We start from the raw sequence: 9,496 nt of genomic DNA, 5'->3' as shown, positions 1-9,496 counted from the left end.
AGAGGCTCTAATTTCAGCTTTCTGTATTTCATGCGTATTCATTTGCATTTATTAAAAAATAAGTTATTTTAAATTTGTTTCTATTATGATTTATTTCTATACATATTTAAAACAGCACCACAGTGTAAACCACAGTATATTGACAACATACAACGTAACGTTGGGAATAATACATCTGTAGTAATTAGCAATAATATAGACATAATTTTAAGTCTTAAAGTTATTCTGACTTTCAAATATCAAATATGTATTTTCTATTTTTTCAAGGTGTCATTTTAAAAAATGAATTGTCCAGTCAGTTAATCTATAAAGTTAATTTTATTGAACCGTATGAAAGGAATACAAAAAATGTTTGCTGCAAGTGTTCGTTACTATGGTAACTATAGGGTATGCTTGGTTACTGTTTGTTACTGTAAACCATGGTGTACCCACAAAACAATACTATTATTGTATAATTATATGACAAAGAGCTTTAATTTAAACTAAAGCAATAGGACAGGGCACGGAAAACTGTGTGCAGAGCGCCAAATATTTAAACTTGCTTATTAAACTCGAAAAACTCATGTTTAGTTAAAATAATAAAAGACTGTGTATAAAAGTGCATATAATAATTTTGTTAAATTATGGGGTTGCTAACGCATTATCAGATTATTATTTCTAAATACTATATTAATGAACATTACAAGTGTCTTTTAATTGTAATATGGATGGGAAATGATATTTTACCAGTTGTGCACTAGTACGCGGGACTCATGCGGGAAGTTCTGTGATTAACAGACCACGTGAAGATTAGGACCACGAAAGGTCTTGATGTACAAGAAGATACTACAGGTTTGTACTGTAACACTTGGATTAAAAATTAAATTATATTCAATCCTCTGTCAATACAGGTTTTGATGTGGGCATTTGATGTTTTTTCCCTTGTAGTACCCTGAAAAGGCTATTAACTGTAACTATAATTGATAGATCAATATAATAAGCACTAATACAGGTGTAAGAAAATAAGTGAAAAACATGCTTTTCATCCTTTGTCATACATCTCGTTTATTGTATTGGTATGCACAAGAAATTGTCAAGTAAATGAAAACAATAACACTTCCCAACATTATTAAATTCGTTTTAGATGCTTTATTGTGTTTTTAACTTGTTGGTGTTTTATTCATGGTTTCTCTGTATTTTTTTTTCTTTTAGATGGATGATGCGACGGTAGCCATAGTGCACCAGAACGCTCACCACACACCAGCTATGAGTGGAGAGGGGAGCAGAGTAATGAAGCCAATCCATAGATGGGGATTATTAGGAGGCCATGATTGGTAAGGACCAATGGGAAATTTGGCCAGGACGCCGGGGTTACAGCCCTACTCTGTTCGAGAAACCCACTGAGATTTTTACTGACCACAGAGAGTCAGGACCTCGGTTTTACGTCTCATCCGAAGGACGGCGCTTGTTTACAGTATAGTGTCCCCGTCACTATACTGGGGCATTAGGACTCACATGGACTGCAGGGTGAGTGCCCCCTGCTGGCCCCACTAACACCTCTTCCAAAATGTCTCACAATCCTGACACTGTGGTGTGAGAGACAATGTATCAGACTTTCAAAATCCTGAACTTCAGGAAATTTTACTGTACTGCACTATGGCATTGAAGAATATTTTATGTAATGCCGAAGTGTCATAATCACTGAAAAAAGTTTTTTTTCATTCAAAAAGTGAGACAATGACAAATCACTATGAATTGCAATTAGCCTGCCCTGATCTAGATTTTCAATGTACTTAAACATGCCATGTTCAGAATGTCACAACTCAGAAATGCAACAGTGAAGTGTACATGATGAGTGATTTTGTGTCTCTTACCTTAGTGTCGGACGGAACATTAAGATGTTTTGGTAACAGGGAAGGAGGGACAAAGCAAATCAGCAGGTGCACTATGTTGTTTACTATAAATCCTCACATGCCATGTGTCTTTTCACATGTTGTGTTCAGAGGGTCATATTTAAAAAATGGTACAGTAAATTCCTTGTACTTCAGGATTTTGAGAGTCTGTTACATTGTTTCTCACACCTCGGTGTCAGAATTGAGATGTTTTTATAATCAGAGGGCAGGGCCATAGTAATGAGCAGAAAATGCAATCACCTTTTCCCAGTGTAAATTTGTGTTATTGTGAGTTTTTAAAATTGGTTTGCGATTTTCTGCAATATATTCCATACAAAAATACAATTTGGACAGTCGCTATTTATTTAGATAGTCCCTTTCACTGAGGATATATACACTAATCCATCAGGATTAAAATGACTGTAGAGAGCCATCTAAAGGCGAAAGGTGGCATAACACCAAAGCAGCACCATTTAAAGTGGAACAAAAAACGCGAATAAGCCAACTTCAGCCTCGTTTATGTCTGGGAATTCACTTCGACAAACCGCACAGTACTACTGTGAAATTAATGATAGTGAAAGTTTAGTGAAGCCACTAGTACAACAAAAAAAGCTGGTTTCGTGATTTTGATGCGGCTGATCAGCAGAACTTGTCTTTTGTGGAGTTGCGTGAACCGTTTAAAAAAAAACCAGAGGAATTATGACCGTTGTATGACGTTAAAATTCTAGAAAAGTCAGGTGAGAAGTGAGTAATAAAATAAATAATTTGTATCAGACGAGTTAATTATTTGTAAGTCGAGCATAAGACATGCGGATCTGATTTTCAAAATAAAATCGGAGCACTGAAAGCGCCGTGGAAACAGTTAGTTTAAAGCACGATGTGTGTACACCAACAGTTCAGGAGTCGAATAGAAACCTATGCCCTCAGGCAGCGGATGTGGGGCCACCTGGTGCTAGGCGGGTCTCAAGACATCCGAACGTCAATGCTGAGCCAAGACAACTGAAAGAGACAAAAATATATAGCCCCACAGAGAGAGACACACCGGGCGGACAGCAAAGCACCGGAAACAAGAGACAGGACAGAGAAGGAGAGCCCTCTGGCTAACGAGGGCGTGACATTAACCCTTATGGGTTGTAAAAGTCAGTCTTAACATACTGTAGTACTGGGTCGATGATCTTAAGTTCTCTGTCTCCATGGAATTTGGGAACTTTTGCATCCAGATAATGTATCTCTATTAATTTCTCTCTTCCTCTCAATGCAGTGTTAACGTACTAAAGGATCCAGTCACTCCGTGTCTGTATTAACCCGTCTCTCTCTGTGTGGTTCTTAATATACTACCGGGGTAAAGTTAGCTTGAAGTTCAAAAACGATTTTGGCACGCCTGTAGAGTTTTCATGAAACCTCTTAGAGTTGCAAGAACACTTGTTTTGTGTATAAAATACTTTGTGAATGCTTTCTCATCCTTCACTTTGTTGTTTTTATGACATTTGTTTGACCACGCTCGAATATTATTTTGTCCATATCTTCGCAATGGAAACACAGAACACCTTCAAATCAAATGCATTTTAAAGACCACGACTTGTGGAAATTTCCACAGCCTCTACATCAAACTATCAGTGAGCTAATGATCATTTTTTAAACCTCCGGGTTTTCAATGATGTGCAATAATGCACCAACTGGAACCCGGGGGACCACAGTGTATACACGTTCACAACGCGAGACATACTTCTCAATATGGCTTCATGCGAAAAACCCGTATATCACCATAGGAAGGAGAACAGCGCAGTCTCCAATTACCCAGACTGTAAGCATGGGAATAAAGCTTTGTTTAATTTTTGTTTTACCCTTTCTTTATGTCCTGTTTTCATTCAGGTAAGGGTCAACTATATTCACAATACTGCTGACAGCAGGAATATTCAAATATTCTTTACTCAGCAGCTTATTAAAAACAGCTCCCATGATGTTCAAACCGATTTTTTTTTACACAGAAGACTGACACACCTTTGCATTCTGAATCTCTTTTTCTCATGCTTTTATTTAATGTGGCACAATGCACTGGGATAGGGGTATTCTGTTCACATACCAATAGCATTTAAACCACAGCACCCACAATGCTGCAAGTTAAGTGTTTTACACACTAAGCAGGTCCTCTAACCTTTCTAAGCCTTGCTTTGGCTGGTGAAACCTCTTTTATTTTTTTTAAATTATTTTTTCAATATGGCATTATTAGACATGCAATACACTGGGATAGAGGGTCTTCTTCATGGTTAAATAGCATTTCAAGCACAACAGCCACAATGCTGCAACCAAGTGTGTTATATACCAGACAGCCCCCCTAACCTTATACAGCCTTGCTTTGGGTTGTGGAACCTTTCTTTATTTTTTTAATGATTTTTTGACTGTCATCAAGTGTTGTGCTCACTAGGCAGACCTCCTGACCTTTCACAGTCACGCTTTGTTGTGTGAAACTTTAATTCTCTTTTTAGGATTTTTTTAACATGGCAACTTCCACCGAGATGAGTGGGGGATGGGGTGGTCCAGGATTTTAACAACTATTATTATTGTTTGCTAGAACCAAAACAAATCTATGTTAGACATTTTCATCTTCAGCCAAAAAAACACAAACTTGTGTGTTGTAAAAAACTATTGGTTCAGCTTGTGGGCTTGGTGCAGATCAAGCTCACGAGGTGCTGTATGTCCCCCAGCTCTGAGCCCATTGGGCCTGCTGGTGTGACCAGAGCTGCAGGATAGCCATGCTGGTGGGGGTCAGTTCGGCTTTTCTGTTGGAGTGAACAGGGGGGTTACATGATGGTATTGTCTGTAGTCTGGCTGTCCTGCTGGTCTGGATGAGGGGTACATAGTGTGGTGCAGGTTCTTTTCCCATCCTGCTGTTGGTCCAGGTTGGAGGGTTGCACCGATCCTGAGTCTTGTTAGCTGGTATGGATGGGTTTGGGGGTGTTGATACCAGAGTGGTCCAGGAGGGGGGTGCAGGTGTCTTGGGGGCATTCTTGCTTTTCTATGAGTTTAGGTTGATTCTGTTGGTTGGGCTGGGAGTGAGACAAGAACACACACAGGTAGTACTGATGGGAGCACAGCTGGAGTTTAGGCTGGGAGAGAGACTCGGAGGCAATACTGATCGACATGAAGCTGACACTGGACTGGGAAAGAAACACAGAGATAGTGCTGTGCACTATCCCAGTGCTGTGCACTGGGAACAATAGAGTCAGAGATGCACTTCCTTACTGTGTTGTGACAAGTTTTCTTGGACTGACAAACATTCTTCCCAAAATTTACACATCTAGTTCCAGAACTCCCACACCTGCCAGAATCACAACAACTCCTGATCCTACTGGGAGAAGGGGGATGGAGCTCGGTTGAACTGGCAGCCCAGTATGTGATCTCCTGTCACAGCCAGAGGAACAGTGAGCCCTTCTCTCAAAAATACTTCATATTTGTATGTAAAGCTATTATGTTGTGTCTGAATTGTAAATGTCTGTAGATCTTATGTTAATTGTATATACTTTGGCAACACTGATTTATTCACCGCTCATGCCAATAAAGTTTCTTGAATTGAATTGACACAGACTGTGGTGTACTGATGGTAAGGAAGGTTTTGGAGCTCACACGGGTCTGTGTAAGAAAGAGTCAAAGATGCAGTATTGATGGGCATGAAGGGTTTGAAGCTGATACTGGCCTGAGAAAGACAGCTGAGCAAAATAACTCACATTTTATTTCTGACAGACCGCCATTATGAAGCGGAAGTGGGGCACGCACAGTCTATACAGAGCCAGCCATTCAAAATGCGCAAAGTACGCTGCATCAAAACACAGTAGGCATGGCGCATCACAAAGCATCATACAGCATGTTATGATAACCACCTGGTGGAGTTACCTTGTAAAACCACCAGGTGGAGCTAATAAAGCTTAATGTCTCATGTACAACATTTGAGCTATCGCCAGGAATACGCCCGGTTTCGAATCCTGGTCACTGCTGAGGGACAATCTTTTTCCAATTAAGAATTTAAGTTGTATACTCTTTAGACTTTTAATAATTTTAAACTGTGTATTACAGCATGGTAATCACTAAACATTAGAAGTTGGTATATTTTATAAAAGCAAGATTGCTCAGTTGGACAAAACTACACAACCTTTCACCTTCAGCATAAATATTTTATGCATCAAAGTCTTTAACTTGGTAACTTGGTGGGTTCTGGTTTTAATGTGCTTGTTCTAACATTATTAAGCTTACATTGTGTACTTCATAAAAAAGTTATAATGTTTTATCCTTTTTTAGACTACATAGTAAGAACACCACTTGCCATTATTGTAAAAAGATAAATGTTGTAGTGATTTAACATCATATTATATTAATATGGAATCATGTAACCAAGCAGTTAAAATATAACAGGTGGACATTTCAGAAACATTTTGACATCCGTTTCTTTTTAAAAACATTTATTGTCCTTGTAGTGGTAATGGACAAAGCACTGCACCCAACGGTTCAAAGCGCAATCAGAGTATTACTTTCAGTTTGTTTCTTATGTAGTGAATACATAAAAATAGTCCACTATAATAGCTTGTTGTTGGCTCTGGCGTGAATTTGTGTATCTGGATAAATTAAGTGATGGTATTGTGATTAAGGATTTCTTTGTGAAATTCTTTAAGCTAAAGGAGGGAAGAAGGGTTATTTTTACAACTGGCACTCTGTGATTCTGATTGATTTAATTCCCCTCATGCTGAAACGGATAAAGAAATCATGCAGTAGTTACAGTAAAGGAACAAGTAATAGGTTTATTCCATGCTGAAAAGAGATGAGACAAAATACAATGTTTCGGCTGTGAAGCCTTCTTCAGATGTGAGTTGAAGACCCTCACACCCGAAGAAGGCTTCACAGCCAAAACGTTATGTTTTTTACTCTCTTTTCAGCATGGAATAAACCTATTACATGCTCCTTTGCAGAGTACGCATGCTGACCCAGCTACCCACCTGAAGTAGTTGGTCTTAGTAGTGAAGTAGAAGTAGTATTGGAAGACGCTCTCTTTTATTAACAGACAATCCGACTCAAACACGTGTTGTACAGTGATATAGACGTGGGTAATGTCATCCGCATTATACAATGTGCTTATCGCGCAAATCCTGCTAAACTATAAAATAAGACACAAGAAGAGTGTTATTGGACAATTTTGTGTGGCTCTGGCAGAATTTCTCTGTAAACTGAAGAGTTATAGAGGAGACACGTTGTATATCGCCTCTTTTTACACTTGTTAAACCAATGTTAATGCGACATGGAAGAAATTATTAATAACCATTTAAATCTGAAGCTGTTAACTCTACTTCACACCTGCATGTCAAAATCAAGGTTTCAAAACAAAAAAAACATCAAACCCTTGATTGGATGAGAATTTCATGACTGTTTCGCAAGGATGTGAAACGTGACAATTTGTTACAGATACCATCAGGAGAAAAAAAAATTGCAATGGCTGAATAGTTAAAACTTCTCAATTGCTTTGTCAGTTTGTCCGTGGGGGGAAGGGGGACTCATACGCTGGGCAAACATTCAAGGTCAAATTCTTCCACAAGGGTGGTACCTTAAAAGCAGAGATGAAAATTTTTGGTGCGCCTTCATTTTAAAGCCCTGGCCAAATATGAAGACAGTACATACAGTTATAATTCAAACTGAATTTCTTATTCGTTTAAACAGTGACTAAAATTCAGTCCACAAATTAAGGCAAATGAACATTTAGAACGTTAAAGTGCTAGAGGTGTAAAAATACAAAAATGCACATGAGCAAAAAACTTTAGAAATGGAGCAGGTGTTACTTTGAAAGAAGCAAACAGAAAAAAGCCATGACTAGACATAGTGCAGAAGAGGGATGCAGCAACACTTGCAAAAGCTTAGATGTACAAAACAAATCACAGAAAGGTATGTGTTACAAAAGAACATGCAAACATGAAATAGATTTGGCTGAGAGTGAGGGGCTTGAATAATCAGGTGCATTTCTGGCAGGGAGAGTATGAAGGTTTGATGGGATAGAGTCAGAAAATTAGCACACATAAAAAAACAGCAATTCTGTCAGAGAGCCTAATATGAATCAATTGCAAACATGGTTTCATGGAGGGTTTCTCACATAGTTGGGCATTCAGGTAGATTGCCAGGTGAAAGGATTTGTAAATATATTTTGTTAAAGCAGGTCCGTTTTTTGTAACACATAAAAGACATTTTTCCAAGAAAGTTTAGCCTTTGTCACTAATGAAACCACTAAATAAAGACATAAATATAGAAATCTAAAGATTTTGTATTCAATGTTTGTAGCAGGATGAACTGTCAGGTTGAGCTAAGTGTATATTTTGTCGCAGAGTTGCTGCAAGATGTTAACAGTGAAAACAGGTATTTAGAAATGATTCATTTCAAGAAGAAGAAGATTTTCAGAATAATTATAAATCTAGCAGGATAGAGAAAGTACTGAAAAAGGGTACTGTAGTTAGATTGATCAGGTAAGTAAGCAAAGCCATTTAGCAAAGAGGGTGTGAGAAGAATGACAAACTAAACTTTTTTTCTGAACCAGGGAAAATCTGATCATGTTTCTCTATAACACTAATATTTTTTTTATTTTATATACCACTTTTAAAAGTAGCATCTCAAAGCAATATAGAAGGTGTAAAAACAGTTATAAGGACCACAGATTACAAAGTAAATACATATAAGAAAGACAAGCAGTTAGAAGTGCTACTGAAATTAGAAAATGAAGCAGATTCAGGCACTAAATAAGTCTTCTGAAAAGAAAGGTTTTGAGAAGATTTAATTATTTAAATGCACTCAGGGTAGGTGACTCTGATAACACTGGGAATACAAATCCAGAGCACTGGGGTGCAGCTAGAGAAGTTCTGGGGAGCAAGAAGTTAACGGAGGTTTCTGACTGGGTGTCAGAGAAAAAGAAACTAGGAGAATGCGAAGAGAAATTGAAAAAGAATATGGCTTGTTTAGCGTTGTGTGGACAGAGCAAGAGTGTAGAAAAATGCATGAGTACTGGAGTAAAAATAAGCAAACTGAGTCAGGGCAGATATTAGGAAACATCTGAAATGTAGACAGAATATTATCGAAAAGACCGAATGTGATAAAACACAGAAGTCCCTGACAGAAATATTAAAAGCAATGGCGGAACGAAATGAGGTACTGTTTGCAGGAAAGGAAAAAGCTAAGGGAGAAGTTGAAAAGCTGAATAAGGAATTAAAAAAATGCTGCGACATAAATATAACACCCAAATTATATCCTGACCTGATATATACAACAAGGAGGAGGAGACGACTGGGATAAATATCCCGACTTGCCCTATCCTGCTGGGGGATCAGATTGATGATACCTGGTACAACAGGGACTGGGATGGGTCGCGCACACCCGGCGTAAAATTGTTCCCAACAACGAGAAGTCGGAGAGGAAGAAAGGCCTAAGGCGGGAGATCCCCAGGGCAGATCTTACATTAAAGATGATAAACCTAAGCCTGAAGATATAGACCGTTGGGCTAAAGAGGTTCTGCACCCTAAATCTGGTATGCAGCAGACATGGAGTGCTCTTTAAGAATTAAAAGTTATGTGCGGTATCAAACCCATAGAAGCTGCAATGATATT

At 38.4% G+C, this 9,496-nt stretch overlaps 1 long non-coding RNA gene across 1 annotated transcript; it reads left to right on the top strand.

The window, feature by feature from the left end:
* Positions 1-263: 263 nt before the first annotated feature.
* On the top strand, positions 264-5,612 carry LOC138241634 (uncharacterized). Its single transcript, XR_011190895.1, has 3 exons — positions 264-831; positions 1,192-1,313; positions 5,174-5,612. It is a non-coding gene; the product is annotated as an uncharacterized lncRNA (long non-coding RNA).
* The last annotated feature ends 3,884 nt before the right edge of the window (positions 5,613-9,496 follow it).

The sequence above is a fragment of the Lepisosteus oculatus genome, chromosome 10 (genome assembly GCF_040954835.1).
Source record: "Lepisosteus oculatus isolate fLepOcu1 chromosome 10, fLepOcu1.hap2, whole genome shotgun sequence".
Taxonomy (NCBI): Eukaryota; Metazoa; Chordata; class Actinopteri; order Semionotiformes; family Lepisosteidae; genus Lepisosteus; species Lepisosteus oculatus.
Note: the sequence above shows the minus strand (reverse complement) of the source record. Positions and strands in the feature narration are given on the sequence as shown.